General features: G+C 38.7%; 1 long non-coding RNA gene across 3 annotated transcripts; it reads right to left on the bottom strand.

Annotated features, from left to right (window-relative positions):
* Nucleotides 1-27619, bottom strand: LOC137855958 (uncharacterized). 3 transcript variants are annotated; one of them, XR_011096086.1, is made up of 3 exons: nucleotides 27329-27618; nucleotides 25542-25607; nucleotides 1-615 (listed from the first exon to the last, which is right to left on the bottom strand). It is a non-coding gene; the product is annotated as an uncharacterized lncRNA (long non-coding RNA). The 3 variants fall into 3 exon arrangements; XR_011096087.1 differs by lacking the exon at nucleotides 1-615 and adding an exon at nucleotides 19393-20221 and having other exon boundaries at nucleotides 27329-27619; XR_011096088.1 differs by lacking the exon at nucleotides 1-615 and adding an exon at nucleotides 23703-25119 and having other exon boundaries at nucleotides 27329-27619.
* Between the last annotated feature and the right edge of the window lie 372 nt (nucleotides 27620-27991).

Raw genomic sequence — 27991 nt, 5'->3', positions numbered from 1 at the left:
TACTATTTATTCACTATGCACAAATTACATCCAAAGACAAAATGTCAAGATTATGAAACCTTTGCTCAGAACACTTTGGAACTGGCTGGTTTCTATTTATAAATCACAATAACAGAAACATTACAAAAAGAAAAGACTAACAAGCTGAAAATTAGAGCTAGAAGCTGCCAGGCTGGGAGTTCTAGTCCCAGTGGTTTGTGAGCAGTGACTTAATAGTTCTTTTTTTCCCCCTTTCCAATTGCTTATGTCTTCCTCCAATCTGTTTAGTTTTGCAAACTAAACATCAGCCATCTCTTCTAGCAACTTAGCCCTCAACTGTTTCAACCTAACAGGCCAGTCTTTACATTTTCCATACTGTTGCAAATTCTCTTTGAGGATGCATTTCTATTCCCTTGAATTTTTTTTATCTGCCCAACTATTCTAGATGCTTGCAAAATATCTTCTGAGACACATTTGGTCTCTTAGATGCTGCCAACTCTTCTTTCTCTGAAGCTATTGCATTTAGAAACCTACTGAAAGTATTATGAAGTTTGGTTTCCATGCACTTCTTGGAAGCTTTTAGTTACAGAAACTTCAGAACTTTTCCCATTGTGTTTGGTATTCATGCCTCCAGGCCTGCAAGACAAGCAATAAATGAAGACATTCAGATGTTTCCAGATGCAAATTCTTGTATGATTTAGTTCATTTTAGAGCAAAAATTTATTTTACATCGTTTTCTTCGCTAATTGCTTGTATCGACAGCCTGCCTACACTGTGTTTCCCATCAGTCTAGTTCACTGTTTCATTTCAGCTGGATGAGTTATTCACAGACACTACGAAACAGAGAAAAATAAAGCTACTCCATGACTATGGTCCATAATGCATACTTTGTTCTTCAAGAACCTCACAAACATCAATAATTCTGTGTTGACCATACCAAAACTCAGAAACAAAAACATTTGTTCTAAGATCTTATCCCTAAGGTTTTCTGAATGTTTTGGCATCCACAAATCACCATGACAACTCCCAAATCCCTCAAAGTCCCTCTAGAAGACATGTCAAAAGAACTGTAAAAAGTAAGGCCCCAGAAAACATCTAATTCAATGTATTTTCATTTCACTGCTTATTCTTCAACTGACTGTGACATTCTTAGACAACAGAAGTTGAAGACCAAATACCTTTTCTTCCTCAATTTCTTTTCTAAAGACATTGCTTTAGCATAAGCCATTTGGGGAAGTAGAGCATGTTTTCCTTAAAATTTCTTCCGGAAAATTAGTGTAGAAATTGTTAAAAGCAAGTGTACATGTAGAATCACTAGGTTGACACTAGAGGTTTATTTTTTATGTGCATTTCTAACTATTTCCAGTGGTTTATCTACATCAGAAAGCAAGCCTTATACAGAGCATGGGTGATATTCTAAGTTCCAATAAAGTATAAGGAAACAACACTAAATCATTTCTGCTTGCTGAAATGTCAAAAGGGCTTTAGCTGACATAACTTCACAGAAGACTGGCTGTAAGTCCTGCCAAGTTAAAAGGCACCATTTTTATGGAAGGACAGTAGAGAAGAGAAATTCTTTCACAGTGCCTTCCTTACACTGCTTTCATTTTCTGCAGTTGCCTGACAAGACATTTTTGTTCAGCTTGATGTGGATGGAGAAAACTTGCAGGATTGCAAGCTTTCAGTAGGCAATCAAGAAGTGGCGAATGTTTAGCAGTGCACATGACTAGATGCTGACCTTAATAAAACTGCCTCTTCACTGAGAGGCCCCAGGATTTGGCAAGCTGCACTCACAGTCACTAATTAAAAAGCAGCCATTCCAAATGTGTTTGCACAAGTGTCACGGTCACACTTCTGTCTTCATGCTAGGTATGTGATCAACATCAGAACTACTCTATAGAAATGCTTCTAGAAATGCTCTAGGAACCTAGTTTTTGAAACCTGGACTGTAGCTACTTCAGCTGCATCTGCAGTTAGGGGATGAATAAATGAGTAGACAGCCAATTAATATTTTCCTTGTCTGTGAAAACAAGGTTAACCAAGCACATAATGGATGCTGAAGAAAAATGTTAGTCACTGTCTATGTGTTTATACCAGGATGAAAGATAACATTTCACAACTGCCCTTGTGCATCTCATTTTGAAAATCAGTCCTCAGTTATTTTTCTGGCACTGCAAGCAACGTCAGCTTCAGCATACTACAAAAGAAAAAGGTCTTCAAAGACTTGTTGCTCCACCCCATAAAGCCTTTGCAGCTTAGTCGCAGCTAGAGAACAGCCCCTATCTATCATAGTGTAGATGTGCATACTACACAAGATGAAATAAGAGTAAGAGGAAATACCTCTTTGTATAATTAAGAAAAGAAAAACAAAAATCAAAAACTTAGCATTTGACAATTTAGGTAAAATCACCTCTCTCTATAACTTCATTTCTTGTAATGATACCATCCTCTTTCATACAAAGTTCTGGCACTCCAAACTACAGGAGTTGCATGACAGCAGAAGCAAGTGTTGGGTCTCCCCATCACAGGAAAATGATCTCCCAACCCATCCAAGCCACTCAACATTTAATCTTCTGTACAGCAAGTGACATTCCAAATTTCCATTGCATTCCTTCCAAAGTCTGTTTCTGACATCCAGAGATGCTTCTGGTCTGGGGTTTTCAGAGCAATATCATTATTCCCTATGCTGCAGCCCAGGGCATGGTACTGAAATATTTCTAACTTCTGCACAGTGGGTGAGCCCCTGTCCTTAAGCTAAATTGCAATAGCAGAATAGAGCAAGCAAGGGCATTTCCCTGATTTTTATTTCAAATAAATGGATGTGGCAACTGGGAATATCATGAAATCCTAAAGAAGGGTTAGAAAGAATGTCTAAATTATAAAGAACATTACATGTTACAATATTTATTTTCAGAGGCAGCATGCGTGGCCTTTGATTTTTGTCACAATTATAATGAATTTCGCTCATGTTTCCTTAGTTTCTGTTACTGCCGATTCCTTGAAGGGCTTATTAGGCAATTTCATTAAAAAAGATACTTCTCTGAAATACAAAAACAAACCTCTTTTTGTGACAGGCTTTTAGAGAGCTGACACCAAGCTTTGTGAGGAAACAGGAAAGATCCTCTCCTACTAGCACTAAAATGTGAAAAGGTGGATGGAAAACTAAGTATCTATTCCAATCTGACACCTCTTACATTAAAACATATTGCAAGTAAAAGCTGTGTGATACCAAGATTTAAAAGCTGAACTTGAATGTGTTATGCTTTAATCTATACAGGATCAACTCCCTCTAATTCACTACCTAGCAAATGTGTAATATGTAACCCAAAATTTTGAATAAGTTTAAGGAATAATAATCAGAATGCAATGGTATTAAAAAAAAAAAAAAAAAAAAGTACATGAGAAATGCTTGGTTTTGTGAGACTTTAACACTTCTTTCAGAGCTGAAAATTCAAATGCATCTTCTAAAACCCATAAAATTGAATTAAAAATAATTCAGATAATGATCACTGGAGTTTTCATGAGAAGATATACATTTGCTTCCATCCATGCATCCTTACCATTATAATTGTTAATTATGACTGTTGGTGGTACATTACTCTGCCAATGGAAAGTAACAGAGAAGAGTATAAGCATCTAACTGGTAAAAACATAAAGGAGTTTATGGAGAGGAGATTCTATATTATGGTAAAGGAGATTCTGTATTCCTTGCACTGCGGTTTGTGAGCCTGTGGAACTTACACATAAATTAGAACTTTTACTGTGCCCATCACCTGAACCCCATCTTTTTCAATAGCTTGATTTATATCTTCTAAAGGCTCTCTAGTGAAAGCTTCTGTTTCACTCTATTACAGAGATCATAGCCTAAAACCATACTGCTGTAAGTGGGTACTTTACACCACCCACTGTGAGAGCAGCCTAGAAAGTCTTACTGGCAGAAACAGTGAAATTTCTATGAAGACTAGACGTCCACAAGGAAGCCACGTAAGTCAAACTAAACAAACAAGAGTAAAACTGGATACTGAATGAGATGGCTCTGTCTTCTATATATGTCACATTTTAAAACAGCCATATTTTGGACATTCTTTAGAGAGCTCAAAATATGTTTTATAGGCTTTTGTTCTCTGTGCTTCTTTTGTGAACTCCTGTACCAGTGAAATATGTGAACAGTCTTCAGAAATAGAAAAACGTGTACAGCTGACATAAATGTCTCGTCCTTTCCAGATTGCACACTGGTCATTAGAATCTCTGTTGTGCTTTAGAACGATTGAGATCACAAGAGAGATCATGGATAGGCTCAGAGTAAATGGATGAGAACCAGACCAGGATACAACAAATTCCTAGCACTAAAGGCAATGGTCTGTTGGATCTGAAACCTGTAATAAACCAAGGGCCAACTATTGCAGTACACTCCAGTTTAGAGCAATGTATTTATCTTAAATGAAGACCTTGTGTGAATGGGGGCAATGGATATGTTTTGGTTAATTTTCAAAGGCAGCTGTTGTTAGGCAGAGCCTCATTGGTTTGAGTCCCCCAGGAAGGGTCCTAGTACAAAAACATTTTGTAGGTGAAGAGGTCAAAAGTGAGTGCCCTTTATCCCAGGAGGACTCAGATTATCAAATGACCCTGCAATTTGTCATACAGACATCATTATCACAATGCATCTGTTATTAAGGCTAGCATATTGTATATAACACATACACGCAGAGATATTTTTTTTTTGGTGTTTTGTACCAAATACTGAAAAAGTTGGACTAGATGATCCTTGTGGGTCCCTTCCAACTTGGGATATTCTATGATTCAGTATATACATGTTTATAAACTTAAAGATACACAGAGAGGACTCTGTTCTTTCTCTGGAAAAATATCCAGGATCATACATATCAAGCACAAAACAGGCACTGGCAATGTTTCTCTACATATCCAGTTTTGACATCAACAAATTGTTATTTTACAGCTTAGATTGTCTGTGGCCATAATGCTTCTTCCAATTTGTACTTAGGCATCTCTATCCAAACCAGAACTGCAAATAAGATTCTCCTTTTGTCTCTTTGTCTCAAGCGTCTGAGATAACAGGGTTTATTTTCTCCACAAAACAATGCAGAGTCACTGGTAATGCCAACATACTCCATTGTCCCATCAGAAGGGTAAACTGTGAAGAAAAAAAAAAAAGGGGTGCTACTCTTTCAGCTCTTGGTCATTTCACCTACTTGCTAAATGTGCTTTTCTTTTGCAGAGCAACTGGACAATAATGATTAGAAATGACCAGTTGGCACTGAGTCACTGGTGACTGCATAAAATCCACTATCATAGAGAAACATTGGAGGACATTATTCTAATTTCACTTGATTATAGGTTGAACTTTTAAATATGATTTACAAAGAAAAAGTCATTGCTGCCCAGACTATCACAGACCAATGAGAAAGTTTGCCTCAGAAATTTAAACCAAACAACATCGCGAGAGAGGACTTTTCGGCCTTCTAACGATGTAATTTGTGGATTGATGGTAACTAGGCACAGTGCTGACACTAGCTCCCAGACAATATGAAAATACAGGAAATCCACAAGTCGAATCATTCTCCTTTGAGGATAGGCTTTGTCTGACCTGGAGACTACACACTCAGCCCTGTCTAAAAGACAAAGATTAGTCACTGAGGTAGGTGTGCTCTCACTCCTAACTTGCATGAGCCTGATGACAGCCTGTAAAGAATGGGTCCTTGTGAAAAGGGAGCTGGATTGAAAACAAAATATTATAGGGAAAACATTACCACTTAATCTCCATTATACTTTGTCTAAATGCAAAGATTTGGGCGGTGTGCAGAACAAACATCAGCAGAGGCTAGGTTCCCCTCTTTAGCCATAAATATGTGGCTGAGGATTTCAGGATGATGGTAGTATTCCATCTCATAAAAGTCTGTCAAATCCTCCCTAAACATTCAGTCTGAACAAAGAAGAATAAATAACTGCATGAAATACTTGTGAATTCCTAAATGCTGCATATTTGTAGAAGATCATCTTTTCTAAGTTTCCCATTAATGGAGAAAAATATCTGCCAGTACACTAACTGGCTTGCCACAGTCCCCATATCTTTCCACTTTGACTTCTTTGAATAATATGATTTGGGGATAATAAAAGTAAAGGATTATTCTTTGCATTTCTAGTAGCCTGTATATGCTGGATTCATATCAGCAGCTTCAGAAGGCTCCAATATAACTGCTTTCTTTAAGGAAAGAAACCACTCAAACACATTTTAAGTCCTTTTTACTTACGGCTTCTCTGTTCCTTAGCCCTGCTTTCCACATCTTCCCTTTGCTCATACATTTTCTCCAGCCCCTAACAGATTAACTCCAACTCTATGTAGCCAAGTAAAAAGGCCTTTGGGATCAGGGTAGGGAGCAAGAGCAAACAGTGCACTGCAACAAGAACAAGAGTACAACCTTCAGTATAGAGAAGCCTTGACAAGAAACGTTCTCTGCAGTGGCAGCCCTATGGTGCCTCCATCCCATGGCAAGCAATGTCAAATCAACACCTCACCCCTTGTCCTGGTGCATATGACTCCTTATATGACTGGTGAAACTTTAAAATGGCATCTCAAATTTCTTTCAAGATGTTAATAGACTTTAATAGCATTCTTCTGCCACAATTTTTCCTTTGCTGGGGCTTTCCTGCTTCTCACTTCTCTCTTCTTGCATGCTTTCTCCAAGGCTATGGCCCATGAGCTCCTTGAAAGGGGCTGAATAACTTTTCCCACATGACAAATTGGCAGCACTGGATAGTTATTATTCTTTAGGTTAAACAAACAGTTTGGGTAGGGAGCAGGTCTAGGTTAACTGAGGTAACAAGAGGAACAGAGCTGCTGCTGAGTCCAAACACTTGGTGGGTGGCATTTGTTTGATTCCCTATTGCTGCTCTAAGTTGCACAGAGCTGGCAACCTAAGTGTTTCGCAGTCAGGAATCGGAACCAAAAATCTGTACACTTTTTGGCACTGAGGTCACAAAGTGAAGTACAGTGTTGTTTGTTTGTTGTTGTTGTTGTTGTTGTTTCTTCTTCTTCTTCCCTGGTTTTCCTCCTTAGATAGGAGAGCTAGCAATTTATAGTTGCATATGCATTTCCCATAGAAGAGAACCACACAGTGCAGATGTGCAATGCTACCAAAAGTCTCATCTGCTCCAAGGGGGACTTTCCACTTGCTGCTTGTGGATCTCAGTGGAAAGATGAGGCATTACCTCCTTTTAAGGTCTGTTGTGGTCTCAGCATCTGCTTATTTGGGGAAATCTCCAAGGGTTTGTCCCAGACGCTGGTTTGCACAGGGAGGAGCTAGTAAAAGTCACAGCTTTCGTTTCAAGCAAATCTCTGTGTGTGGTATGAGACACTGCAGTGTCTGGAGCAGGCAGTGAAGTCTGCCTGCAGACAGGTAAGTCCCTTGACAACTGCAAGGATGAACAGTTGAATTTCAGTGTTTGTACAGAAGCCCATGCCGCGTTTTTAAAGTAAACCAAACTAGATAGCCATGGGGTGTCTCATCTTGTATACTTTTAGACTTTAGAATTTGAGGTAGTTGTCAGGACATGAAGTGACAAGCCAATTAAACAACTCCTCCAGTACCTTAGCTTACCACATGTTCACAAAAGTAGAATGAAATAAAATCAGTCCTATAAAGATAGCATGATAAATGTTGCATCAGCAGTTTTCTAAAAGGATTTTGTTGTTATCAAAACTGGCAGACATTAAACAGACAGAGTCTCAGAATAATTGATATGGGCGACAGGGTAAGCATTTAGTCTCCCAGTAGGCCAGCCACCTGTGCAAACAGCACTTCCAACTTCTATTTCAGTTGCTGGCTCCTGAACAGTCAATTATTTAGGGCTTTCCAGAGATTTCACTGGTGGAGAAAAAAAAAAAAAAAAACATGGCTGTTTTTGAAAGGTAGCTTTATCAGCATAGCTCAGTTGTGCAATTATAACCTCTGTCCTTTTTCCTCTTTAGACGACTCCAGGTTTCATCAAGGCAGCTCTGCTTTGTTTAACTTCTGTGGAGCAGTGTTAGTACCTCTCATAGTATTCCCATATTCCACAGACCCTGCACATTCCCTTCTAGCTTCAATCTCTTGGCATTCATTGCAGAAGAACAGAAAGGCTTCAGAGAAACTAACGATCATTGTGAACCTTCTTTTTCTCCCAAGACGATAATCCAATTCCTGAACAACTCCTAATGGGTTATTCCAGTAATGACTAAATACCAGTGAAAACAAACTAGTCTGACCTTTTCCTGTAGTTCAAACTTTCCTGGGCATCACTCAACAATAAAGAATGCGTGATTCTTTAAGAGAAGTCATGAATCCAGAAAGAAAAGAATGGCATGAACAGTTTTCCTAACACAAATGGACATTGGCGTACATGATAGTAACAACCGTATTAATTTAGATCAAGCTTGTAATTAAAAGGGGGGGAGAGGGAGAGAGAGGACTGGGCTAAACCCCCAAACAAACAAAAACAATTAAGAGCTATATACCGGCCTATGTGGGGGAGAAATAAAACCACTAAATGCAAAATCACATATTCATTATCTTTCTTTATGATGTCATAAATGCTATTGCAATGTTTCTTGTACTCATGCCTGAGGAAGATATTTGGCTAAAGGAACCATTAATAGCCTATTTTATGTCTAATTCTACACTCATGCAGATTTTGGAAGCAGCTGTGCTACTTATTTTTTTTAGTGAAATCAATCATTTTGGACAAACAAAATAATTCATGTGGGAAAACACATTCCTAAACTGATGTATAAAGCGTTTGGCTCTGATATGATCATTAGCACCCTAGCACAATGCTTAAGAGAGACAGCTGACAGCTCCATTTTCAGTTGTGATCAGGAAACAAAATACCAAATCATCAAGAATGACAATATGGGTAAATAATTTGATTATGCATTCTTCTTCAAAGCTTATTTACAAATCAGATTCTCATAATTAAATCTACCTTCGATTTTTATTTTGTCTCTCTCAAAATGAATTGCTCGCATTTCTGCCACTTTAAACAGGAGTCTACTCCTTGTATTAGAAGGACCTTGCCTCTTTCTCCCCATTGCTTAGTAAAGGCAGGAGTCACTGTTCAGTTATTGTATGGTAATCCCCTAAACAATGAGAAGCACATTATCTGGGCCAGTCCATGGTATGGTTCATTTTGGGGATGCACAGAGGGACTCTCTCACAGGTGACAAAGGAAAAAGGCCCATCTGAAAAAGTCCTATTTCAGTAAACAGTGACAAATCCCAGATAACCAGACAAACCTATATGCCAGTGCCACAAACCTATATGTTTTTGACTATGCACAAACTCCTCCCCCGAAAAGCCCACTTGATACCAGCATCTACTTCAGTGCCTAAAACTGAAGTTAAATAAATAAGAAAAAAAATATTAAACTGCAATTTTAAAGTTTAGTCTACTTGGACTGGTCTTTCTGAACCAAAGAAAGTCTACAGTTAGAAAATTACCGTCAAGTCACTTTCATACCATCATGGTGATGTTTCCCCATAAACACATTTGAGATCTTTTTATGGCTTTTATGACTCAAGGGATAGAATTTCTGCCATATTCCTCAACTGATTATTCACTGTTCACTTAACAAAACAGATTTTTTTTTTTTCCTGCTGCTTAGCCTACATTCCCTATTGCTCAGTTTCACCCTACTGTTCCCAGTAATACTTCCTTTGGAGTGCCACCTTCTCCTGGCATATGGTAGTCATTGCATTAGCCTTAAAACATTTCCTATTGTCACCAATGGAAGAGAGAACACTGCATTAATCCTAGTGCAAGGAAATTTTAAACACCTTCTAGCCATTCTAAATTTACTTTTTGTTTCAGCTGAAATATTTTTTTCCCCGTACCTCTGCATCTCTGCCAGTCTAGCGATATTTCTGTGGTGCGTACAGCACATGCACAGTGCTCTGAAAGAATTTCCCAGTCTCAGAGGATCCTAGAAAATGTTCTGCTGTGGTGCCCGCATGTACATTATCTGCTCACCCATGGAGACCTTACAGCCTCCTTCTCCTACATGTTCCATATATGAAAACAATGTACACAAAAAACACTTGTGCAGGTCTCTCACTTTCCAAACAGCTCCCTCTCAACAGGGGTCTCAAAAGATCTTCTGTGATTTCTGTCGTGTCTGCTCTTCTGGGGGCTGTCAAGCCCAACTAAAATGCTGTTGATCACATAGCTGTGACTGCAGACAAAGAAGCATGGAACAGCATGAGGGAGTTAAACTCTGACTTTCTGCTTAAATTCTGTACAGTTGTTTTCAATAAGGAAAGCTTGAGCTTAAAAAAAAAATAAAAAAAAAATCCACTTTCTGCTAAGAGAGTAAACTAAGATAAAACCTTTCCAGCAAAAGTAACCATTTTCCATGAAAGTAAAGGGAGGCCAAAGTTCATCGGTTTTGTTTGCTTCATATGTCTTTTCTGTGGGATCCATCAGGCAAATACTACACTAAAGTATTCATTGAACACAATACTAACATTTGGCATCCATCCTGCATCAGCTGAACTTGTAATCATTAAAGAGATTTACACGGTACAATCTGCCTTGTTTTGACTGGTCAAAATCAATCTTAATTCAGAGTGCTGCTTTTTACCAGATGTCACTCATCCTCAAAGTATACGGCTCTAGAGTAAGTGTGATACTAGGCAAAAATCACAGTAAGATGAAGATTACATATGCTATTTTTACAAAAAACACAGTAACAAGTTTCAGTCTCACTGCAATTCTTTGTCCCATCACAGATATTTTCCCTCATTAAAAAAATATTTTTATGCCTTTATTGTTAACATTTCTATTATGTTTTATTTTTGTCTGATGGGTAAAAAAAGTGCTCCCCTATCCAATACAAGTAGTTTTTGTAAGTGCCTTTTTATGTGTTGATGTGGGCTGTAAACTAAGAAGAATGGGTGATTTTAAACTATATCATGAAAATACCATGGGTTCATTTCAGAGGCTATCAAATGGCAAGTACAGCTTTACAGCAGATTATATCTCATAGTCTTCCCCTCTCACTTTTTTTTTTTTTTTCTGGTCTTTATATTTATTGACTTTGTAAGACACAGTGTGTCCATGTTGTCTTCTCACTCAAAACTCACTTTCTCTAATGAAACTTGCAGGTTCTGACTCACATCATATGAATTGTTTTCTCTTTCACCACTGAAACAATTTGAAAAAGCTAGAAGAAAACATTTGCTTTATATTGTTTTCCAAATACATTGTCAGTAAATAGCAAATCATTTTTAGCCTGATGAAACAGCTTTGTATCTGTCTTGTCAATGGCAAAACTGTGAAATTCACATCAGTTCTACCTTTTATTTTATTTATTTATTTATTTCCTGAAACTGAAGACCTTGAAAGAACTTGCAGCATATTCACACTCTACCTTTTCATATCTCATGTCAGAGAACAGAGAACTTAACAGGAACTGACATTCCCATCCAATCAAAAAGTCCTCCTTGGAAGACTCATAGTCCATATGCAGAAGACTTTCTCTCTCCAATAATTATATGCAAAGACTAGGTATTTAATTAAGGCTCTGAGAATGAAACTTCATGGAAATCCTCAACTCCCAGGTGAAAATCACAAAAGAAATAGCCTTTTACCCCTCCTGGATGCGACATTTATCAATTCATCTCCTGCCATGGAGGACTCAGTCCTTCAGCTTTACACACATGCTTCTCCAAGCCAGTCACATCAAAAGAGAAGATATTAGAAGCACACTTCTGACGTTATTTTTAAATAGCAAGTTTTCTTGTGAAAGATAGTGTCATTGGATTTAATTGTCATAGCGTGTTTTCTTTCTTCAGTCTAAGACAGTGAGTATAGCAGGCACGCGCACATACACCCTTCCCCCAGGTAGCTACAGTTAATAAAATAAGCAATTCATTTCTGCATCCTTATCTGCCATCTGGGACATTGCTAGGGTCAGTAATTCTCTATACTGGTGGAAGCACAGATGGAACTGGGGAATTAGGGCTTCACACAGATTGTGCTGTAGATTTCTTCAGAATATGAGCTTTTGTTTTTAAACAAATTAAGTACCTCCTTCTGCTTGGTTGTAAAGACCCTTTGCAATATCCAATCACACATCCATGTAATCCTTTTGTTATTGCAGCCTCCATAACTACCACACAGAACAAATGAAAGCAAATGTCTTTCTGGGAGTGTTGTGCATTCAGACACTTGATTTTACCTGACTGACCAAGGCACTGGCTTGGGGTGCAAGGAGGACTTTTGTGCAGTATCTGTCTTAATAAAGGTCACCTGACAACAGTTAGTTATCATCTCTGCTTGTATATAAAACTAATTTCAATGTGTTGTGTTTTTTTTTTTCCTGCACATTTCCTCACTGTTAAGATATTGTGTCCAAGAAATTTGACTGCATATGTTTAGTTTATAAGGAGTTAACTTCAACTAATGTGCGAGGTTTGCATGCTTTCCAGGAAACACATGAAACAGACAATTAGCCATATTTTTCCTGGTGACTTGGAATTGCTGATAAGTTCTAGTTCCATTTCTAAGGAGTGTTGAAGAAAGCTGTTTCTTGAGTTGTTATTTAAAACATTCATGGAACAGAAAGTAAGCCCACTACACCAAAAATAACCTTATACTCTTCACACAAGTTACTGTTTTAAAAGTAAAGATGTATTAAATCATTAGAAAGCCTGGTAAGCTAGACACTTTTACAGTAAGCTAAAAAAGGTTCCAATCCCAAAAGTTTCCCTCGCCTAGCTACATTCATCACTAGCTTGGAGACCAACATGCACTTAGACACTCTGGCTGCAGAAGTATTTTCCAGCATCTATTTTCTGTCAGCTAACAGCACTGAATCTTCCAAGTGTTGAATTTAACACTGCAAGTAGGAATGTTGTTTCTGCTTTCCCTTGCTGCCCTGATGCCCTCTAGTCCCCAGGCTCTGGTTGTGCTGCTAGTCCTGGGCTGTGATTCCCATGGGGAATTGTTGGGGTCAGGGTATCAGAGCAGATGGTGGTTGGAGTTTCATCAGTCAATACAGTGCCCAAGAGCCCAGCTGGGACACTGCTGAGACTGCTTCCTGCCACACGTGGTGCCAGGCAACAAAAGGAAGACAGGGAAGCACCCCTGTGGGACCTACGGCAAAAAAGGCTGAAGCAATTGGTATAAAAGTCATTTTATTTTTCCCTCAGCCATGGTGAGCAAAGGATGTTCACTTTGAAGCACAAAGGAGGTGTGTGATGGTTTGATATAAAAGTCATTTTAATTTTTTCCTAGGCCACAGTGAGCAAAGAATGCTAGCACTGAAGCACAGAGGTGTGTGATGCTTTGGCAATGCACTGAACTCTGTCGATAGTCAGATTCTGGCGGACATTATCACAGAGGCCTGATTACAACTGCATGATTGATGAGCTACCAAGTAGCTCTTCTCTTTTATCCATTCCTAGAAGTCTTATTCTGTTTTCTGGAAAGCAGATTCTTTTTTTCCATACTTTACATTCCTTAACTTAGTAAGGAAAGGATTAAAATAAATTAAAATTCCTCTCATTCTTTCTATTGCAGAAGGCTACAGAAAATAAACACTTAACAGATTTTTAGGATAACTGAAAAATACCTGTACCGCAGAACTCCAGACTTGGCCTGTGGGAGCTGATTAACTATACATGTTATGTTTGAGACAGTTTGTACACTTGAAAACACTTCACTGAGTATGCAAGGCAGAAAATTAAATTATCCTGATAGTCATCCACTTTAAGAGGTGGGGAAGCACATCTGTAAAGCCAGCCGCACTGCTACATGGCAGTTAAAAAAAGAGCTGCTTAAGCTGATGGCAAACTAGAAGCCTAAAGGAAGATTCCTCTCCATACATGTAGAAAAGATAAAATGACTGATGCTTTTAACACAGCCAGGTTTCCTACCTTTGATTCAGTTTTGAGACATCCATAGGCAAAAGGAATTTCATCCAAACAAGGTGCATCGAAGCAGGAATATGGATATACGTGAATATAGTCTTCTTTCTCTCTCCTATTAATCTTATGCTCCTAAGTGGAAGAATCACAGCTGTTTCACCCAGGTGTTTTGCCCATACACTTTCTGCAGAAACCTGAGTCCTTAATTCACCTTGAATGCCAATGGTAGTGAGACATACCCATAAGAAGGTACCACAACAGATTCAATAAATTTCTTTTAGTGGCCTGTCAGAGCCTAATCCTTGATCTCTGTTATTCAGGACTTTTATAAAATGAGATGAACAGTGTACTGAAGTGATTGCTGGTAAACTTGCAACAGATACAAAGATTAGTGGGGCAGCAAGAGAGGAGTACAGATTACCACTTGGAACAGTTTTGCTCACTGGGTAACATGATCATGTATTAAAAACACATCCCGCTGAATCAACTAAATGCAACGTAATACACTTGGGAAACACGGAGACAGATTGTACTTGCACAGAATAGTGGACTGTCTTGAGAAGCTATGACTCAGAAGAGGATTTACGGGATGTTATGGATAATCACCTACACATGAGCTTCTGGTACAAAGCATCAATTCTGCATCAATTGCAGCTTCTTTTCCTTAAATATATTTAATAAATATATTAATGGGAATATCAATGATAGGTTATTTTGTCTAAACACTGTGTTCAGGTTTCATGTTTGCATGTCAGGGAGATGTAGCTAGGATCAATGAGAATTCAAAGATTTCAGAATTAGAATATTATTTTTTGAGATGATGCAAGTCTTAACAACATTATATGCATGAACAAGAGGTTTGGTGGCAAAGGCTGTTAAGACTTCCTTATTAAAGCCATAGAGTGACTTCGAGCTAAAGATAGAGTAGTGCAGCCTTGAGATGGACACCTTCAAAGCTGTGAAGGTTAAACATTAGAATCACTGAGGAGATTTGATGTAAGATCAGATAACTTGCTGTAAATGTTTTGATCAGTTTACAGGAGTTTCTTCTGGCTGTATATATGCTAGGACTGGGATGAGATCCTTCAATTTATCACCTTTGCTCACTTTCACTCTGAAAAACAGCACTGCTTGCAATGCACTTTCACATCGAATGGCTACGTATTTGCAGAACAACTGTAATTGAATCCTTTTCCTGATAGCTCTCTGCTGAGGTCAAGCAGAATTATTTTTGCATGAGTAATAAATGCTTTGTTCTTCTTCCCCCCAGCATCAGATACTGTCTACAGCAGAAGAAAAGGCGTTGAGCCCAGGGGATAGGGATCTAGTAAGACAGAAATCCTCTCAGTATCCTGAATATTCACTAGTGATTTAGATATTTACTCTCAGATATTTACTAACTGAGAACACAAGACTTATTTATTTTTCCCACCAGTCAGATATGTAGAGACATTTCTGGCTTTAAATTTTCACTACTGCATGAGGATGGGAAGAAACCCTCCAGGGGATCCATCCAGCCATGCCATGATCCATTCCACCAGTAATCCCACAGCTGTGTCTTTGCTTGCAAAGTCATGTTTTATGCTTTTGAGTATTAATATATAGACTAACTGAAGTCTTTGGTCTTGACATAGAGTATTCAACAGATGCATAATGGTGTGTTTTACAAGTCTGTGCTAGCTGCTCTTGTGATCTTTTCTTGGCCTAAGGAACAAATATTTAGGTATGAAAACCATTGACTCCCCAACACACACCTCCTCTAGTGACCTATGTGCTGTGAACAGAAATACCCCAGGTACTTACTCTTTACGAGCCTTCAGGTAATTTGAAAACATAACCTACACAATTTTCCAATCTTAACAAAGAGTTTGAACCCATGAAAGAAGCACGGGGATCATTACTAGAAAATAAAACAAGCAGTGCTTTATGTAACTGCAAGGTATACAGTACCTCTGTTCTTCAGCTGCACAGTAATAGCTGACTAGTAGAACTCATGGAAAATGCCATATGTGCAAAGCAAAGATGCATGAGCATCTCATGTTCTTTAACTCACGCTGCTGACAAGATGGCCCTGTTATTAACTTTTGCTTTTTGCTAACTGAAGCCACCAAACTATGGGCAGAAGACATCAGGAGGAGCAGAGCTGCAAAAGCTTTTGTAGGAGTCAGGAAAACACATTATATGATCAAACAGGTCAAGCCAGGTCTGCATTTTACAATTGCAACATGACTACTGTTCAGTATTTTCTACACAATACATTTACTGGTATGAAACATAAAGAGGAGGCTATACTGATGTAAGCAAACAAGACCTGAAGTAAATACTTGGGGAGGGGGAAGAAACACCTTCTCCAATATATTTGTTGCTTAAATTAAAAGTGAAGAAAAAGCTTTTCCTTTATGAAATTCATGTGTTGCTTTTTTTTTCCTTTTTTTTTTTTTTTTTTTTTAAGAACATACACATAGCACTTTTATTTGTACTGTAGCAGCACAGAAATTTTTGTATTATCTCCTCTACTCCAATTGCAGCCCCAATGGAGAAGGACTGCAGGTTTAAAATTGACCTTAACCATGTAAGTCTGGTACATAAGCATATTCATATGGAACCAGTTTCAACCACTGAAATAGTATGCTCTTTATACTTGAGAATAAGAGGTTTTGATTTTTAGGGAGCTGGTTGCAGCAAGTACATTAATCAACACAACCATTTGATTGTACTCCTCACAGTGAGTACCAGGCATACATTCACTGTGAATAATGGGAGAAAAATTACTTTAAAAATAGGCTGTGTATCTACATCATGAGCCCAGTTATTGAACTTTACTTCCCAAGCCCAAATATTGCACAATCTTTCTTTTCTCTTTTGATTTTTTTTTTTTTTTACACTCTCCCTTTTCTCCCCCCAAATTAAAAAAACAAACAAAAAAAAAAACTGAAAAGGCCAAACTAGTATCCATTCCTTTTTTTCACGAAAAACATCCATGGAATTATAAGAGGTATTTCTACCTACGCTGTGGCCTCAAATCAATTTCTGTGCAATTCCTGTGAGCAGTTTCAGCTAAAAGCTCCAGAGCATACATATCCACCCTTTCAGTAAGAGCAAAGGGAAAGCACTTCAAGCAAGAATGATATTTGAAGATTTATGATTTTCTTAACTACCTAAGCAAGAAAAGAAAAACAAGAACTGCAATATTTTTATGTCTGTGAATTATTCAAATGCTCCAATGCTTTCTTTCAGAATAGCTAAACTATCTGCTGACACAGATAGTTTAATAGTCTAATAATAACAGAATGAACTGGAAGGAGATGGCAACCTAATTATGTACTTTTTCCAGTCACAAACTACTTAGACTGAAAAATCTATAAAGACCCTTTTTTTTCAGAATCATCTAATTTTAGATTTGCATGATTACAAGTCATCAAATTTTAATTATTAAGAACATACAATTACACATGCTGAGTTACAATTCAGTTAGCTACTCTATGCCCTTGTTTGTGTTGTACAAACAATATTCTTTATTTCTTTTAAACGTGTAGTGTTCTGTCTACTAGAATTTAGAGGTAGTACCAACTTCAGAAAGTGGACTGATGATTTTTTCAGCTTTTTAGCTTAGTTAACACGGGTGAAATCTTAAGATTATACAGATGACCTGTTCAATGAACTAAAGAAAATTTATTTCAGATTAGGTTTCTGGTATTCCATGAAATTGTGGTGTTGAGCCACTTTATCTGACACGGCTCAAGTGCACACAGAAAGGTCAAGTAACTTGCCCTAAGTGACAAAGTGACTGAGTGGCTCCTAGACCTCTGCTCCCAGCTACAAGACCTCCCACTCTCCTTAGCCTCGTCACAAAGAAACTCAATAGCCTGTGTCATCGGGAAAGTGTTACGGTCTCCAGTCATATCCTGCTGAAACCGTATGTTAATATTTGGGGGGAGAAGCAAGTATCTAAAAGGTATAGAAAAGCACGACTTTTGCCCTCTTCAATGAGCCTGCAAATGTCCGTTTCCTCTCTCCTGTCCCCCCTGCCCCTACCCATCTGGTACAACAGCGATCAGTACATCTCCCAATGCTGGCAGCCTGACTCTGCGTCAGCACCTTTCCAAACAGAGCAGATTGCAAAATGTACTTCTGCTGAGGGGCTTATTTCTTTTCAGCCGTAACCTCCTGACTCATTTAATAGACTAAGTATCTGGGATGGAGACCAAAACTTTGTAGCTGGATTCTGTTTTCTGTCCCCTAGGGCAATTAAGTCCTTCCAGCAGTGTGAGCTTGAGACTCCTCTAGTGTTGCCTGCTTGATCCAGGCGGGATCATTGAAAGAGAGAAAGAAAAAGATTAGTGTGCTGAAGTTCTTATGTTCCTGGCAAAATATTTTAGCTTTGTTGTTTTTTTAAAAAAAATGCTCTTAAAAATCCTACACGTATGACATGCAGCAGTCAGACATTTAGCCCCAGACTTCAAGTGCATTATATGGACAGGTTAGCCACAGGACTCCCATTGACTTTACTGGAAGTTCTGGTAAAAGACCTTTATGTAGGATATTGGAAATTCACCCTTCACTCGTGCTAAAGAAAATTTCAGAGAAGCAAAACATCTTGAGGAGTTGAAGCTTAAAAAAAAAAAAAAATCTGCGATGTCATGGCAGCACATCTTAGCTCTTATACTACTCGAGTGTCTGAGTGGGTTGGTGATGTTGTGATTCCAGAACTTTGCATGAGATTTTACATGGTATCTTACTTCCACATGTCTGAAGCACCCTGAAAATTCTCTTGCAATATTTCACAAGTATTTATGATAGCAAAAAGGTGAACACAAGGGAAATGCTTTCCAAACTATTTCTGTAGATAAAATGCATTACTACTTTTTAATTAAAGCTTTTTTTGAGGGAATTTTAACTTATTAAAACCTGTTTGCTACATATAGATTGAAGCTATTATTTTCCTAACCCCCTGAATACTTTGCATACCGCCAGAGGTATTTTTTTTTTTTTTGGCTTGCACCATAAATCTCAATGTCACAAACCTTTTGTGCATGCTAAAAGGTTAGGGGTTCACCAACTTTGCAAAAATATAGACAACTGCAGAGCTACAAAAACGTTTCTGAAATTGTTCGGGGAAAAAAAAAAAAAGCAGAATTATGCCTTCATGGGATAAGTCTGTAAGAAAACAATGAAAACAACTGTCATTAGCAATAGACTTTTATAAGTGATTAGCTATGCTTGTTAGGATGATACATTGGAAACCAAATGTATCTCACTTCCAAATATGATGCAATACAACTCTCCCTCAAAGGATTTATGTCCTAATTTTAGACTTGGCACTGCAAGTGGGTAAAGGGATCAGCTCTAGGAGCAGGTCAATTTGCTCATTAAGATCATGAATATTTTTAGCAGTGCACCATACTTCCTAGTATCCTTATTGTTTCAATTTTTCAAGATACTTCAAAAGAAGTAGGATTTTCTGTAGATGCTCTAAAAGTAGATGGAAATCACTAAATGGACTGGACTTAGAAAACCTTTTAAGCAGTGTTGTCTGCAGAGGATTATGAAGAGGTTACTGTACAAAGAAGGCAGTCAGCTATACAATGTCAGTCTAGATTGCATATTAAAGCAACAGAAGTTGATGAAATTTGATAGTGTGTGAAGAAACTGATGGTGGATTTGTTCAAAATGTAGAGTAACCAGGTTACATGGAAGTACAAAAAATAATTTTAGCAGATGGTTATTCAGGAAGCCTCAGAGAAGAGAAAGTCACAAGCAAAGTAGAAGATACATAGATTAAATTGAGGGAAAAGATAGGATTTTGCTGTTTTGTAGAAAAAGCAGTGACAGAATCTTATGTCATGCAGGTGTCATGAGAAAAAAAGAAGATGTCAAATAGGATCAGCTGAAAAGAATGGAATCTATTATAGACACCTGAGGTAAATATAAATAATAAAAAAGACAGAGTATATATGGCTGTGTCTGAACAACTGATATAAGCTTCAGTGTTTTCCAAGATCCTGTTCTCTGATTATCTAGACAGGCCAAAATGTACTGTGCTGAAGCTGCGTTTTGGCCAGCATTTCTGTGTTTAGTTTCATGGAAAGTATGGTATAGACAGGTAGGAGGAAAAGGTCTCAAGTACACATCCAGATCCTATCCCAGCACAGAGCTGGGATGTGTCCAGGTCCTGCTCTTGGACCCAGGAGCTGGGAAGCACTGCCAAATCCCACAATATTCACATCGTCTTAGTGGAGCGCAGGAGGATCGTGAAACCATCAGTGTGAGGCAGCTGTGAAAAAGGCAAAATGTTCTCCTGGGATGAAACGGGAGGGATTTCTAGCAGAGATAAGGAAGCATTAATGCCTTAGAGGGGCCTTGTCTGGCATGGTGTACATAATGTCCTCCACATTCAACAAAATCTGACTTGCACTGGAAGAAGTAGAGGCAAAAGCTACTTGGGTGGAGACTTTAGGTGAGGAAATGGGTGAAAGAATTAGGTAGACAACTTAGCCTCCTCTTAAAGGGGAGGTGATCGCCATATTTCAACACACGGGGACATAAATGCTAGCAAGTTCCCATCCACTCCCCAGAGCTTGCCACCACTTGCATTACCAGGCAGGGAGATGACACCTTCAGCATCAGTTATGGCTTTGTCATCTTGCCACTGTTCTCCCCACCATAGCTCTGCAGCTGTTGGGGTTGATGGGGACTTTAATGTTTCCCCAGATGTAGACATGGCTGTTTGTCCAAAGTTGCTGTGTTGTTCAGGCCCACATTGCTTGCTCTCTCCATAAATTTAGCTACTTGACCATGGTTTTGGTTTTAATTTTTTTTCTGGCACATGGCATTCAGTCCCACAACACACCCAGCATCTCAAGCCAAGAATGACACTTAATTTTCAAGCAGCCTTATTGATGGTATTATAGCTAATATAAATTATACTGAAATATTTAAAATAGCAGCAAGGTCATTTTGTTGCCCAAAAATAGTATATGAAGAACTTTTTATTTTCTTTTAATCATTCTCACTCAATAGATAAACAGTTTGCAAGCAATTGTTTCTAATGCAAAGCCAAGTCAGGTATTAGATAGCATAGGTTATTAAATATTTCAGTTTAGGAATGTTGATAATACACTGAGAAATGCTATGTTTTCACTCAAAAAAAGGGCAGACTAGCCAAAACCACCTCTCTCTAATGAGCCTGACAAGAGCTAGACACATTTTAGGAGGAGACACATCTGGGGCAAGATTATCGATTTGGGCTGCCAGCCCAGCCTCACTTATGGGCCGCCAAATTTGCCCATCTGTGCATACACTTTATGAAGCATTTGCCCTATGCTAAGGCCCTTCAGCACAGAAAGCCCCATTCAAATTCCACTTAAATCCTCAAAACTCAGCTTAAGATAGACTTAGGTGATGCAGAACTCTTTACAGAGGAGTAAACTGGATCATTTTTCAAGCATTGACACCTGCATACACAGCTGATAGATTCTCACACCTGGCTAAACAGATGATTGAATTTACATCTGGGAAATCCATTTAAAAAATGATTTTTCAAGTATAAATCAGTATGTTATAGTCTCTGTAGTTTATGCTTGGAAAAAAAACATGCGCGGGACTGGTAGAAGTTGCTTCTCTGTGCACAGGAAAAATGACTAAAATTGAGGATTAACAAAACAGAATTAATGTCCTGAGCCTCTCAGATACTATTAAACAACTGGAAGTACATTTTTACCTCCTATTTCTGTTGATACTTGAAAAAACATTTAGGACTATGGCCTAGACTAGTCATGTATCAGCCTCTGTCTTTTCCAGGCTTTGCCAAACTCGCATTTTTGCAACCTAGAGTTAACATACTTCTCTGGCAGACTGAGGCAGAGAAAATTACAACCCCCCTGGCCCACTGCATCCTTCCTTTGACTGACCAGCCCTGTTTCTTCTCCCCGTGTCAATGAGCAAGAACCGCTGGATGGTGTGGCAGCAATCCTGAAATGTGCTCTCCCTGATGTTGCTGCAGCATAAGGTGTGATGGGATACACAGGTGTGCCTCCAAAATGGCTGGGCTGCTGGGATGGAATATTCATTTCACAAACACAAATCCCTGAAATTTTAACTTAATAATCTATGACCATATGCTATACCCATGGAAGCACCATACCTATTCCAGATCGTACCACTCAGCACTGCAAAAAAACAAACTAGAGCAGACAGAATATCCTCATCTTTCTTTGGAGCCATTAGCTCCAGCACAGTATTGGATTTAGATTTTCATCTGTTAGTGTTAAGCCACCTCATGTGCAGTCAATGCCAAATGCCTCCAGGATTTGCGTTGAATACTTTTGACAAGGAAAACATTATTCAAAACACTCTGCTGGCAGCAGTGTCTGGAAATAACCCATGAAGGAGATCCCGATAAGGCTGGAGACATGTTAGAGAAGGGAATCCATGATTCTTTGCCATCACTTTTGCTATAATTAAAAAGAACCATAGGAACTAAAATAGCTATGAAACACATGTAGAACAGTCAGAAGGCTATGACAGTCAGGGAGCCCTGGGACTGCTTGGAAAGGCTGCAAGAAGCACCTCCAAGAATAATTGGTAAGTGAGCCTGTGCCATGTGGGATCTCCTTCACCTTCCAGTCCCTTGCCCATTGAGCTAGGAAATGCCTGGGTGCAAGCATCAGTTTGGAAATGCCAATGGAATTTTGCTCAAGCAAGAGAAAATAACAGGCTGACCCGTTAGGTGTGAGAATTGGCAGCCCAGCCGCATGGAAAATGTAGAGCTGGTGGAGGACGTGGATGAAATAGAAGTTGCTCCGCTGCGCCAATCAATCAGTTAACACCTTTGTCAGTTTGTGCTACCCATATAACTTAAGTGGGATATTCAAGTACAGAGGCTAAATATAAATTTATAGGAATATGTGATGCCATGTTCAGTGATGCATCACTTGGGTCTGAATACGTCTCTCATTTCTAAGCTTTTCGATCTAGTTACTTCCCCAAATAAATGGCAACATGACAAAGGAAGGAATGGGAGTTGCAGGTAGGAAGAATGACAAACATATTTTCTCAAATGTTGGTTGCAACCACAGGATGAAGGACACAGCTCCTTTGTCTACATGACCAGGTTCTTGGTGGCAGCAGGAAGTACAAAGAAAGGCTACAGGGAAGGGGGGTCTGATTCCTTTGTTTTTGTTATATGAGATGTTCCTTGAGGAAAAGCAAACACAAGATTCACCACCTCCCAGCCTGATGATAAAGAAAATATGTAAAACAGCATTCTACTCTGAAAAGTGACTGCAAAGGTGGTGCCTTGGAAGTGAACACTATCCTTCAGACTACACCTATATCCCATTCATCACCATGTCAAAATTGCTGGCTTATAGAGCATTACTTTGTCAGTCCTGGATGCAACCAGAAATTTCAGAGCAAAGCTGAATTTATTTTCCCTGCTGTGTGCAGACTAAATTATCTCTACCGGATTTACAGACGAATACCAAATTCAACATGTAGGGAAAGCTCTGTTGGTTTTCAGAATTAGAATAATCTCATTTCATCATCTCATTTCATTTTTCAGTTACATTTGTGGGGCTATAGAGGAATAAAATAAAAAGTTACCCTCCTTCCCCCCCCCATACACACACACACAAAAAGCCAGCAGCTATGATTTTAAACAAAACCCCAAAACATACCTGCTGAATAAAAGATATTGGTAAAGTTCAGGTGTCAGACCAGTGCTTATGTTTGTGACTACATTTATATCTGAAAACAGAAGCAATAGATAAATCTCACTGAGGTGCACATTCGCATATGGTCTCCCGTATGTGGGGCTCCACCCTGGACCTACCTGCCCTGCTTTGGATGGACCTGAAGCTTGGACCCTCTCTTAGGGCAGGGATGATGGTTGTGGTCTCACCAGCAGCCCATTGCACCTAGGTGCTCTATAACTTCAGTCAGGACACTCTAGTTAAACAGACTTACATCTCACAGTATGTGTTTGCTTTATCCAAGAGGGGAGAAGCACAGGCTTTGCATATTGCTTGCAGCAACAGGGCAGAAGGCTGGGAGCATTTTTCTTCCCAACCCCTTTTACCCTCCTCCAGCACCTCACTGGGTTTGGCATCAGAGAAATAAACTGCATCATCAGCTTATTACATCTGACCACTTTATTTTTAAAAGTCCACAAACACAAAAGGCTGCTAAAGTTGTTTCAGCTTAGCATCTGTGCCCATCAGCTCTTGTGTTTCTTTGAAATATTAAAATTGTGTATTTTGGTTCTGCAGATTTATTACTTGGATGCTTTTCAATACCTTAATCTTGTTTTTTTTGAGACCTTAAAACGTTAGACAGTTTGGGTTAATCTTTTTGCCTTTTATATTCTCATCATTTTGGTCTACTAAAAATAAAGTATAAATAATTGGCTTTACTCCTATCTGCTCTGCTTAAAGTTTTGATAACTTAAATGTGGGCAAATTCTTCTTTGAAGCCAATTAAACTGAAGACTTTTGTAAAGAACGGGACTTAAAGCAGAAAAAACAGATACAATATCATATATTAAATAATGTAGGATTCCATTCCTTTTACCACAATAATAGCCTTGAAGGGTTTGCTTTCACAAATAATTCAACCCTGGTGAAAGTGATACAACTCAGCTGAAATCAGTGGAGTTTGCAACAGCTCTGAACTTTGATTCACTGTTCTGCTGAAGTGGTTTAAACTTTCTTTGGTATGTAATTTAATAAAGACAAAATGGAACCGTCTATCCTAGCTGCTACTGAGTAATTTAATACACCCTCTTTTTAGCCATAGATAAACAAAAAATACTATTACATGTCTACATCATCTATAGGAATACCCTCTCCTTTGGAAGGAGACTGTTCTGGGAAGTCCTAAACTAAAGTATATTCTTAAAGTATATGCTCTTGCTATCATGAGAGACGCTGGTTTAAGATGCCTGGATCTTGAGTATGCTCATTTTCTTCAGTTTATGAAGTTATGACATCTCCCGCTTTGTTGCTGATGTGCCCTCACAGCCAAAAGCCCTCATCCATGACCTGGACCGAAGGGAGGAGGTGCTTGTTGGACCTCTTGGCTATCCAGCCCTGTCCCACTGCTGTGAGACCAGCTTTAAATCCTGAAGACACAGCAGGACTTGGGGTGGTCAGGCCAGGTGCTGCATACATGTACCTCTGCAAGGGTTCCACCTAAGAGAGCTTCCTCTGATTTGGCTTTACCTATGTGACCAGAAGATCCTATCAGTATTTTCTTGCCAGTTTGTTTCATATCAAGAAACTCCCCTTCCCCAGACACCCAAGGACAGATCAGCCTTCCCAGCTGCAGGGCCAGGATGCAGGGAGGAGGAGGAGGATGGACAGCCAGCAAGTAAGGAGATGTGATAATGCTGGTGTACCAGTCAGAAGTTTGCCTTCACTAGCCTAGATCAATTAGATACGTATGTGGTTTAAGTATGTATTTCAGAATATAGAAAGAATAAAAAGCAATACAAGACGCGAAGGAACTCTAATCTTAATATTTAGATATTCCCAAATGATTTATACATGATTTATTTCTCTGTGTTTATTTTAAGCTCAATAGACTGCTAGAGAGCAAAAATGACACGCCTTATCCCCAGGTCTTATACCCAAGACTTACTTACTTTGGATGTGTGGTGCAACTCAGTTCTTCTGCTCCCTCAGCCAGTGCTAGGCAGGATACACAAAACCTGGAATAAATACAAATGTTCATTATTCAGAGTGCTGGTATGGTTTTCAGAAGTTTGTGCATGAAGTTATTTCTGCATCTTTGCCATAACTGCCATTTCACTGAGTAACAGATACATGCAAAAGACTGGTTATAGGCAGAACTAACTTTGTGCCCAGGCAAACACTGCATTCTGGCATGCCCAGGATTAAAAATCAGACCTCATATGTTCATAACTGACAGCCAATACCTTGGGGCAAACCAGATATTACCAGGAAGAGTACATGAACTTTATTGTAAGTAACTATTTGAAAATGCCAGCAATAACACAGAGGCTATTAAATATACCATTGTAGCTGTCTTGTTGCTGCCTTTACTTTCAGAGAAATTCTTAAGGTATTAATGAGGCTAAGTGAAATTTAGCTTTAGTTTTTGAACACCAAATTTGCAAGTTATTTAAAAGAATGAACATACCCAGACATTTTAGTCAGTAACTCCAACAGTCAGTCATTTAATGTTTTATTCAAGAACGTACTATTCCTATCAGAAATACCAAAAGCGAGATATAAACTACTGTTTTCATTCTGGACTACATTGGTCAAAAATGAATTGACTGGTTTTGATGGACCTTTTCTACTAGGTGATTGGTGCAAGCAAAATCAAAATCGGACCAGGATTATTTTTGCAGGAGAGACCTTTAGAGAACAGCCAGCAAAAGTACCTGTAGCATCCATAGTCGTTTATTAAACTAGTGTCAAAACTCTTCATAGAGCAGCTAAATAATTAGCAGGCAATCCTAGCTGTGATAATAAAATTATGCAGAATACTCTTCTAAGAGCAGTGCTATTGAAGGTTTCTCCTAAATGACCAAAAGCAAGACCTGCCCATTAAGACTGTAGCTATTGCTGAGATAATTAGCTTTGAAAAAGCTTCTTTGAGTGTATGCAACTTCCTTTCTTCTCAGCAGAGGTAACAGTATTTCCTCTCAGAAAATAATTTCATTTGCTTTCTTTACGTTATGGCCAAAGTAAACATACAAGACATCTCAGGGCCAAAAAATATATTTTTAATTATTATTATTACTACTTTAGGGCAAAATAGGACCCCTATTCTTTAATGTTTCTTACCAGATAAAGCCATACAATTTGTCGTGTTCTCCCCATGGAGGGGAAAAGCTCCTAGCTAAGCAGAGAGTGCAGATGTCACAAATTTAGGATTTAGGTGCACAGAATAATTTTGTCTGTCACTACTGTCACAGTACTAAACTTACAGCTTTTTGGCCACTACATAAAGATTCATAGCTTTCACTTAAGCATGCAGGCTCCCTATATAAAGTAAGCATATGCATACTCTGTAAGTAACTTGAATCTGACTGTGATCTTTAAAACCAGATGATATAAAAGGTGCTACCTCAATATAGCATGCTAGAACTGCAGCATAGGCAAGTGCCCAGTTTTCAATATGAAACATTGAGGATATGAATGAGATTTAAATTCTACATCTCAGAGGACACGTGCATCATAAAATACAAAAGAAAGAAGTTATGCCTTCAGCTATGATAGGGCTACTGATAACGTAAACCTGCTCTGCTAAGAAATACAACAGAGTAAAGAACGCAGCTTTTGCATTACAATAAAAGACAGTAGTCCTCATTATCTCTGGTACTCTTCCTTTTCTGAGAACTCTAACACAGTATGTGAATCACACCCATAATCCAGACTACATGTTTTAGAATTTACAGACCACAATTCCCGATAAGAAGCTGCAGCATGGGGACCATATTTCCTTCTTGTTGTTGTCCAATAGGCATATGGAGACATTCTTACTTGCTGGAGTTAAAATAATAACCTGTCTTCTATTGAAGAAGCAAGTCAATAAGAAAGCATACAAATTTTGCCTAGACATCGATACAGTACCAACACAGAGAATCTCCATTCTGAACTTCAGTCCCTCTTCTGAGCTCAGTTTGCTCCTTTTATGCCCTCTGTGTGGAACAGGAAATGCATTGATCTAATCCAGGTGTTACAGACAACACTATCATCAGGAATTTGTTTTCATTTAATTATTAGCTGTTGATGCTATTAAAAAGCAAAGCACAGCTGAATCCTTTTATCTAATCCTCCTGCTTTGGTAGGGCTTTCTATTGCCTCAGTATTCCAGTATTCCACATCAGGTTATTTTTCTTGGGTCATTTACTTCTGGTCCCATATAGCATTCAATAACCACAGAAGAAATATTTCCTTTGGTATCTGAATTCCACCTACTGAGCACACTCTAAGGCGAACCTCCTTCCAGCTGCTCATTACCTGCAAGAGCCTCTTTGAAGTACAACTTCCTACATTGTACTTTATGGCTACAACGTAGGAACAGAAAACCTTTCACCATATGGTAAAATGTATGAGTAGG

Source organism: Anas acuta, chromosome 4 (genome assembly GCF_963932015.1).
Source record: "Anas acuta chromosome 4, bAnaAcu1.1, whole genome shotgun sequence".
Taxonomy (NCBI): Eukaryota; Metazoa; Chordata; class Aves; order Anseriformes; family Anatidae; genus Anas; species Anas acuta.
The sequence above is the reverse complement of the archived record's forward strand: the minus strand, read 5'-3'. Positions and strand labels throughout refer to the sequence as shown.